Source organism: Platalea leucorodia (genome assembly GCF_965183815.1).
Source record: "Platalea leucorodia genome assembly, chromosome: 5".
Taxonomy (NCBI): Eukaryota; Metazoa; Chordata; class Aves; order Pelecaniformes; family Threskiornithidae; genus Platalea; species Platalea leucorodia.
This window is the reverse complement of record NC_138827.1, coordinates 91,571,913-91,582,193: the sequence shown is the minus strand read 5'-3', so window position 1 is coordinate 91,582,193 and position 10,281 is coordinate 91,571,913.

Genomic DNA, 10,281 nt, shown 5'->3' with positions numbered 1-10,281 from the left:
TGCTACCCTCCCCGCGCTCGCGCTCCTGCGTCCCCTCGTCCTGCTGTGCCCGGGCTCCCTTCCCCGCCGGGGGCCGCAGGCTCAGCGGGGCCGGGGCCGGGCCCAGTGGGTTTCTGGCTCCGCGTGAGGAGGGGGCCTGGCTCCGTGACTCACAGCGGGAGGCCGGCCGCCAGCCTCTCAGGAGCCCGTGGGTGTTTCTGGAGGTACCCATATGTTCAGCTCGTCATCTTCATCGGCTCAGCTATTTAGTGCATCCTGATGGCGGTGAGAGTTTGGGGGACATAATAAACAAACTAGGGCAAAATCCTGCAAAACAGTATCTTGGGAAAATGACTGGGACAGGTTCCTGAAAAGGAAGGCATAGCTGGGACCCTGGGCACGTGTGAAGCCTGATGGGGAGCTCTGCGAGAAGAGGCGTTACCCACGTGCGCAGTTTGAGTGCAGCCAAAGCACAAGAGCCTTTCATAGAATGATAGAATCGTTAAGGTTGGAAAAGACCCTTAAGATCATCGAGTCCAACCATTAACCCAGCACTGCCAAGCCCACCACTAAACCATGTCCTCGAGCACCACATCTACCCTTCTTTTAAATACCTCCAGGGATGGGGACTCAACCACTTCCCTGGGCAGCCTGTGCCACTGCCTGACTACCGTTTCGGTGAAGAAGTTTTTCCTAATATCCAACCTAAACCTGCCCTGGCGCAGCTTGAGGCCATTTCCTCTCGTCCTATCGCTTGTTACTGGGGAGAAGAGACCGACCCCCACCTGGCTACAGCCTCCTTTCAGGCAGCTGTAGAGAGCGATAAGGTCTCCCCTCAGCCTCCTCTTCTCCAGGCTAAACAGCCCCAGCTCCCTCAGCTGCTCCTCTTTCTCCAGTTCCAGGTGGATTTCCTCCAGTCTCTTCTCTGTGCACCATGATTTGCTCTTTCCCTGGCTGTATAGCTCCTCTGTGCCTCTTAGCTCTCTGCTCCCTTTAATTTATTCCCCCCGGCCGTGAAGAAGAGCTACTGTGGAGGTGAGGAGGAGCCATCATCCTTCTTGCCCTGTTTGGCTCCCGAGACTTCTCTGCTTGCCGCAAGCTCTTCCGTCCTGGTGAGTCCCCAGGCCCCAAGGGGAGGACACAGACTGAAGCACTGGCTTCTGCAACTAATGCATGCAACAGAAGCTGTCCCTAGTCTATACAGTACACAAGTATTGCAAACTGTAATGGTTTCATCTAAATTAATATGGAAGCTTTTAATTACAAAGGGGAACTGTATCAGCTCGGTGGCCTCGGGACTGATGGATTTATGTGCCCTCCACATTCAGGCTGCACTGACCATTTGGTCGGTGCACAGAAGCTGGCAGGGGGAAGACTGGCAGGGAACGAGCGGGCAGATGGATACGGCAGGACTCGTGAAGAGCAGAGGACGCAGCCTGGGACTGAGTACACACATTAGCTTATACATCTGTGACACTAATTGGCTTTGGAAGTAGATGACTTGTGCTGCTGCTGAACTGTCCTCTGGATCTGTGCAGGCACTGCTCCATGCAGATGGACAGGAGAGCGCTCATGCACAAAGGACCGTACCAGCTGGTTTGCAGCCTGTTTCTCACAGCAGGTTTGGATGCCAAGGCCGTCTCAGTGGCAGTGTTGTGTGGGGACACAGAACGGCCCTGAGAAATGGGTCCTTTGGCAGATTCCAGGGCCCCGGAGCCATATAGCACACACTGGCAGATGCTGACAACCGTTGTTTTATCAGGCAAGGAGAAGGATCTGTTCTTTCCCACAAAGGCACAATGTTTGTTTTTCACATAAGCCCACGAGTGCTACCTCTCAAGCGTGAGTCATTAGTACATAAGAGACATAAAAGCTCAGTCTGCTTAATAGGGAGGATGAAGGCAACCCTCTCAAGGCCGCCCCCAGCCCAGCTCACCTGATCCTCCGCACCTAATGGCTCATGCACGTGTCAGCAGCCGGAGACCACGCAGCCCAACAGGTTTCCTCTGCCCAGCAGCTGCTGCAAACAGAAAAACCTCACTGTCAGTGCTGCAAAGCCAAGGCAGCCAACGGGCATTTTTTTTTTCTAAGCCAGGTGTGGCTCTTTCTATGGTGGCAATACGGGCTTTGAACACCGCGAAAAATGTGACTGAGCAGTGCCAAACTCGGCAGGCAGAGGATGGGCAGAGAGGAGAGGTGGGGCTGGCTGCTCTGTAGAGAGGGACCAGAGGGCAAGGTCAAGGGCAGTATGCTCTACCCTATGGTATAGATATAGCCATACTTTGCTTCCTTGGCCACTGGCTGGTGGTGTTTGGGTACCCTATACCATTGGGTGCGTGGGGTAGGGCCAGTCCTCCATTCTCCTTCCCCGGGCGAGCCGGAGCTGGGCCTGGAAGGACACTCTCTGCCCAGTTCTTGCTGCCAGCTCACAGCCTTATCATACTCCATCTTAAATTGGTTAGGTTTTTTTCCCCTCTTCTCCTACTGAGAAGCTGCTTGAGACCGTTACTCCTCTCACAGTGAGAGCCCTTCTCCTCATTTCATATCCAATTTATGCCCATATCCAACTTACGGCTATCTATCTGCTCTAGCACAAGCACCGTCTATAAATGTGAATTATTCTTCTCTCCTGGTGCTTATTCTCCCCCTCTGCCTGCCTTAAACCCCAAACGTGTTACAGAGAGGAATCAGATCCCTTCATTTTGCCAAGCTCAGCAAGACACGCTGTCTTATCTGCTCTTTTCTCTTCCTCTGATTATCCGGATGGCACTTCTACCTGTTCCAGCATGAATTCAGGCTTGCTGAACGCTGATAACCTGAATGATGCCCTAAAATCTCAGTGGAATTTTACCCGGTGCCTTGTATATATTTACTCATTGTTCCTGGAAATACGCGGCTTGCTACATGCAAGACTGCATTTACCTTTTTAAGAACTACATCAGGCATGTAACTCTTCCTCTTCTGTTGTTCATAGTGGATGAATTTTAATTTACAGCAGAAATTTTATCAATCTCCCAGTGCACGTCCTTGCATTTTACGCTGTTACATTTCATCCCGTGTCTGTTACTAGGGCATAACGATCATATAATTCTTCCTGTAGGATTTCCTAGGTATTGAAAATGTCTCCCAACTTTGTCGTTAGCAAATTTCATTACCCCACTCGTCATTTTTTGTGCCAAGCTAACTAATGAAATTATTCAGTAAGACCGATTCCTTCAGTCCTATAATTTTGCTCTCAGCCCCATCAGCAGTTTTCACCCCCAATACTAGATACCTTTGGCATTGTATAGTGCTTATGTTAATCCTCATCTTCTCGAGCGTAACTAATGATTATCTAGGTAATACCAAATCAAATACTTTACCAAAGTCCAGGTTGATAAGATTTATTAGTTTTCCTTTGTCCACAAATGCAATTGCCTTATCAAAGAAAGATATTGGGTTAGTCTACATATAATATGCCTAGCTTGCACTTAACCCGTTTTCTGCTTCCCTCCATGTCTTTTGTTACTCATGGCTAACGTTTGCTCTAAAAAGCCTATAGATTTTGTATTAAAAAGCCTATAGATTTCAGTGATGGAGATTATTTATTATTCAGAATTACTCACTTCAGAAGTGAAGTGAATATTATCCAGATTATTCACTTCAGAAGTGAAGAGTAAAGAGCTCTTGAGTTTTGTGGCTGTGTTGCATGCGGTCATTTCCACACCCATGCCTTTGGCCCATTAAGTGTGCCACCTCTGCTCTCTGGGCTTACATTTTCTTCCTTATGGAAAGTGCAGCAACATATTCCTTTAGCTTTTATGTATCCAGCCTGCTGTTATTGTTAAGGATCCTTTCCTTTGTTTTCTTTGTAATCACGCAGCTAAAAACCTTTTGTTCTTGTTTTCCTTCCTTGTGTAGGTCTGATTTGTTTTGATTTTGAGCTGTACATTTAATTTTGGATGTTTGAAGGATAGTTTTCTCTGCGTATCACTCCCTTCTCCTTTTCTCACTAGTTTTTTTCATATTCCTAAGATGTCCTGCACTGCCTGCATCACAGTTCACATCCTGTGCGGGCATATGGAGCTATGGGTAATATTCTGCCTTATGTTGTCTGATCTCTTTGGAGACAAGTAAGATTCAGGGAGCCTCTTCTGTCTTGTGACTACTTGGAAGCAAAGCAGAATATGAATGTTGCACTCCCTGGGCTGGTGACCAGGCAGCATCGCTCCTCAGCATCTCTAGGAATGCAGGCTGTGGAGTTTAGGGAAAGAGGAGCTGAAAATCGAGCTTTTTTGGCCGAACCTTGTGGGCTGATGCCAGCAGGACTCAACAGCAAACGCTGAGTTTTCTCACCCGTGGAGCCAGGGGTTGAGTTGAGGCTGGGGTAGGTCTGGAGTTTAGAACGAGGGTTTCCAAGTTCAGCTTGGGTGTGCGAGAGGAGCCCGTCTGGTGTGAGTGTCCACAGAAACCTTCCCCTGGCCGAGGTCTGCAGGCCATTACAAACCTACCACTTCAACTCCACCCAACCTGCAAGCGCCACACCCGACCCTCACCTTACGCCGGACAGCCTGGTGGGCAGCATTAGCGTCAGAATTACTCGTGTATCACGGGCCTCTTTGTTATCCACTGGAATATTTTTGCACATTAGCTTTCCCTGAATTATATTCTAAATGGAAGATTTGCATGGCTTTAGATGTGTATATATATAAGCACTAAATTATTGTATGCTTAACTACTTTTAATTATAGGTAGTAAATAATAACCATTTATACTGAGGTAGCATGTAATATCTCAAAGCAGCGCTTCCAGGATCTTAGGTACAAAATAAATAATGTCAGTTTATGTCTCTAAGAGCTGACAGTCCAAATTATTTACAGCTCTACAGCTTCCACGTGGACTTCTTGCAGTCTGCTTTTACTGACTCACGGGATCTAGAAAACAAATCAACAGTGAAGTTTTTACTCCACTCATTTTATTTAGTTGAGTTCTCTGCTGCAGGTTCTGATCGGATCATATAGGAAGGACCTTTTTTTCATGCTTAAATTAGTTCTCAAAAAAAGTACATAGCAGAAAATGAGACTGGATTTTAGCCCTATAGAAATGTATGTAATTCCAAGTAATTTAAAGAATTCAAGCAGAACAGACTGAGAGACCAGTTGTAAACCATCTGTACTCTTTAGGGCTTTCTGTAATCCAACGGAGAAGGTTTTCAGGAGAAGCAACAGGACTATAGCAGAACTGAAAAATGCATTTGCCAGAAGAAAACCAGTACTGGTAACTTAGAGTTAGTTTTCTATAAAATAGATGTCAAACCCCAAGCAACAGACCTACAAAGACTTTCCAGAATCCAAATATACCTACTCTGTAGGCAGCACAGGCTGCAACGAGAAGGAAGGATGTCATTTGGAAATTATGAAGTGGATGCAGAATCGGTTAGAGTGTGCAGATACAAGCAGGAGATCTGGTCATGAGACGAGCTCAGTATCAGTATCCCACAAGCAGAGCATATGTAGAAACACAGCAGTCAAATTATGAAGGACAGGTTTGCCTGCAAAAATTACCAAGCGCTTTGGCTTAGTTTCCAAACTGATCTTGTTATCATGATACACCTGGAAATGGCATTTGACTGAGATAACAAGCAGCTAAACATGATAACGGGGATCTACAGCAGATGGAGAGATACTCATGTTGCCATAGAAACCATACAGGAAAAGTGTGTAGGAGTAAAGCATGGCACAGAAAAGCTTCTAGGAGAAGGGGCTAGCGACTGAAGAACTGAATTCACTCAGCAGCTGTTAAGGTTAGTTGAGACATTAATAAAAACACATTAGCTTTTCAGGAAATTGAGAATCATGGAGGGAGGGAGTCCTAACACTGAGCTGCAGAACAGCTGAAGGCAGCAATGCCATGTTGTGCCATAGGCTAGGGCAGAAGAAGTCTTTAGAGAAAGGCTGGAGATGGCCGTGAGACGGATGGAAAAGCTGGGAAGCTCCTCAACCACAGTGCATGCTCCCCGTGCGTTTGCTGAGCACGCACCAGGCCCAGGCTGGTGGCCAGGGGACGCGCTCTCCTTGGCCTCCTCTCCTCCCCCTGTACGTGCTCGGGAGGTGACCCGGCCCGGCTCCGTCGGTACCTGCGCACTTTCCCCACGCGGAGAACCCGCTGGGTGGTCCCACAGTGCTACAGGGCTGGCTCACGTGGGGCTACATTTATTGAAGAAGAAGTCAGGCCCTAAGCAGACGAACGTGTGTTTTTGAATCCCCCACACGAAGGGCTTGAGTAGGGGGCTATCTGCAAAAAGTTTCGGTTTCACTCTCTGTTGGGGCGAGTAACACGTTGGAAAAGATCCCCTTGAGCTCAGGGAGGGGAATCAGCCGGGGGCTGCTGAGGCAAGGCAGAAGGCGAGCCCTCCCATGGCGCAGAAGGACCAGCCAGAGGAGATGGGCTCCAGCCGTCGCCCTTTGGGCTAGAACAGCCTGCACTCTGCCGCCGTGGGCGGTGAGGCAATACCCTGAGCTCTCTGCCTGCTGAGTTGGAGAGAAAAGGGCAGGGAGGCGTCCCCGCGTGACTCCAGCAAGCAGAGGGTTGGCGCTCGGGGAGACCCAGGACGCACATCCAGATGTCAGCAGCAGCTCCAGCAGGCTGCCAGATTAAAACCGTGCGTGCTGGGCAGCTGCGCAAGGGCAGGCAAAGGGATTGAGGCAAAGGGATTGAGACAAAGTGCTCATCAGTGCTGCGGCTACGGAAATGTCTCAAACTCTGGTCATAACACGGGTTATTTGCTGCTGCTGCTGGTGAGCTGCCTCTCTAGGACAAGCCTTAGTCTGTGCAGGGACTTGGAAGTCCCTGCCAAGACCGGGTGTAAGCACTTTAACCTGGGGCTGGGTGGTGTGCAGAACTGTAGGCTGTCGAGGTGTAAAAGATATAAGGCAATGTGAGCGTGCTGACCGCAATATGCCGGTGTGGAGAGGGATGGAGCTGCTGTGGTCTTCGCTCTCGTGCAATGACCGCAGAGCAGCGTCACTTCTGCTACTTTTGCAGCCCCATGGCTGCGTGATGAGGACGACAGCTCCAGGGTGTGGCGAGCCTCTCTCCACACAGAAGCATTAAAGAAAAATAGCTGTGCACAGGCAGCAACTCGAACAACGCTGCTCCGGAGGCAGACACAAGGTCCTTCAGTCCTGTTCTTCACCGAGCTCCCAGAGCACAGTCCTTTCCTCAGAGGGTGCCTCACAGGGGGAAAGCTACTGGGATTACGCTCCTGGCTTCCAGCCAGCCCGAGCCTTCGCTGCTGCCCCAATTTACATTTCCACATCTGGATCATGTTGGGGTGACGTAATGCTGGAGCCCAGAGCATGACTCAATGCAAAGTCACACTGAATGCAACTGGAAATGGTGCCAAATGTGACTGTGAAGGATGCGAATGGGCTGTGGACGGGGAGGGGAACTTTGTAGGCAATACGAGCTGCTGCCGTCTGTGAGTCTGGTGCCTTCAGCTGGACCTGTGTTACAGCAGAATATGATGCATAGGGACTGATAAAGAAGAGCAAGAAAATTAGGAGACGACTGACAGTGACTGAAAAGCCCAAACGAAAAAAGGTTTTGACTCATTAAGACTACAGAAGGAATGATGAGTAACTGCTAAAGGCAAGCACCAGAGATGCTGCATGTCAAACAGAACCGTGTTTCGTATGCATGTTAAGTTACAGCAAAGCCACAGACCTAGTAACTCAGTGATATCTGGAAAGCTCCAAAATCAAGACATTCTTTCAAATGATCCCTACAGTGTAAGACACTCTGGAGGCTGAAATAATTTGTAGTACATTTACCTGACCTTACTGGCCATTTTCTGGTCAGGAGAAAACAGCTGTGTGCTTTGTATGTTGAAGGAGAAAGGCTGCTCTTTTAACCAAATTTCCTTTCTTGTTCTTGTGTCATGGCATCTACAGTTTTAGTAGGCAGGTATCTTTTATTCTTAGTAAGAAGAGGAAGTTCTTTCATGTTAATTATCAAGAAGAGCCCACAAAACATAAAATGTTTCCCAGACTATTAATAAACTCAAGTATCAGTTGCCTTGAGAAAGAATCTAACCCCAAGAACTGTTGATTGTACAATTAAAAAATGCAGATGTGAAGCACTATTAGCAACGTTATTTTGCTGGTGATTTTCTCATGAGCCAGCAGCTCCCCCAGTTCAGCAATGCTGATGAAAAATCGCACTCCTTGTGCAATAACGGCAGGCTGCACATCTGTCTCTTCTTTCCCAGGATTAATGTCATTCCTCCGCATGCCTGTAGAGGATGTAGTTCCCTTAGCAGAGCGGAGCAGAAATTGCTTATCTTCTGTGGACCAGCTACCAGAGGAGGACACAGGTTTAAAACTGTGTTAAACTTGGTTTCATCCAAAGATACTTCTTAGGTCAGGAAGAAAAACCTGTCCAACCGACAAGGCAGTGGTAGAAAATTTGTATCATAATTTCTATTAAAAAACCCCAATTTTTTTAAGCACACAGGTGATGAAAAATTTGCTGGATTTTAGAGATTTACTCTTTGAACATGGATAGATCTTGCTGCTCTGAAGAAATGCTACTGATCTGAAGAAATGCTGAGCATGTATAGCCAGACTATAAGCTTCGGAAGAAATCAGCAAGAGCGTTACATGGTTTTGATCGGATCCTTGAAAATTTTCTAAAATTAACAGAAGTATAAATTATGGCTAATTTGGCAAATTTGCTTTGACATCAGTTATAATAAAATATGGTCCACTTCAGTTTGTAGCCATAATCGGGCCTGCAAGGATTTGATCTGACAAATGTCAATAAACGTATGTTATCCTGTTCACGCTTTCCTGCTCCTGATCTGCAGCTTTTCCTGAGTTCTTCCTGCGGACCCAGGAATCGCAGCAAGTGGCAAGGCTCAGGCAGGCTGCAGGCAGGGCCCTGCTGTGGGACTTCAGTGCTCGCTTGCAAGGGCCAGGGTGGCATTTCGGTCGTTTTGAGCAACTAAATTATAACTGGGGAAGGAGACTGAGAGCAGTGAACTTGAACACAAGTTATAATTAGTAGAAACTATAAAGTAAAGATAAAAGGCAGCTTGAACTGTAAGTCCTTAGCAAATGTGGTATGTTCTGTTAGCTTTTCTATGCTGTTAAGCATTTTCCCAATGCCACCTTACGACAGCCTCTGGTACTGCGAGTGCAACACCTCTCTTTAAGAGAAAAAATCAAATGCATGGGGGCAGCAAATCTGAATTTACCGGCTTGTGCTCAGGGACCAGATGCTGAGGGGCTGCAGAAACATGCAGTAAGGACCGCTGTCTTGTCTCGGGTATTGGAGAAGTCCTAGGTGGGGGAATGTCCTTCCGCCCATCTGTGATGGTTACGAAAGGTCTAGCATTGGTGAAGCTATGTCTCTCTTGGGACCGGTTGTCCTCAAGCAGAAGGGAAATAAAACACAGAAGCGGGATTCTTGCCCGAGCTGCTTTTCCTTCAAATTTTCCCAGGAAAATTTCAGTGATGTTGGCATGCCTTACAACACAATGCAATTATATTATATTTTCAATTAAAATGTCAAGTGATAGGCAGAGGAGGAACTAACGTGTTTGGAGGGCAAGAGGAGTGCAGTTCTGGCCAAAATTTTCTTCAGTGAACAACCTTGGCTCTGCTCATCTGTTCTCTTGTGGTTCCACAGGAGAAAAATGCAACTGAAAAAGCCCTATTTTCCCTGCAGTGACAAGCATCATTCTAAAAATCCTGAATTGGGGGATTTTATGCCTGTGCAGTGGTAATATATTATGTCTCTGGAAGAGAGATTATCAGTGTAGGTGCAACAGGCAGTTCTCACCTGGGATCTGTTAGCTAAGATGACATGTGTGTGCACTTGGCAAGGAGGGATGGCTAATTCAGAGCCAGATTAAAGCTTCTAAGTACATTTTAAAGACATGATGCTCATAACATCCTATCCTCATTTGATGGCCAAAGGCAAAGATGTTTTGAATGTCACTGGGAAAGTGGGAGTGTGCTGGTACGAGATGGGAAAGCCAGGGCAGCCTTCCTGGGGGGCAAAGCTGCTAGCGGGGGGGATGCTCTGGGTAAATAAACTATTTGTCTCAAATATGTTCTCCTTGATGTTTTTGCTTCTACGTAGATTCCCACATAGGGCATTTTTAGCATCTTTCGTATAATGGTTGCTCACAATATTATGGGCGTATAATAAAAGAGCTGGAGAGAGGAGGAGAGAGTTTGGATAAGATGGGATGCGGAGCAGAACTGCAACCTCGCTAACCACGGCCGTGTCTGATTCTGCCCTCCTCTTCTCCATGTG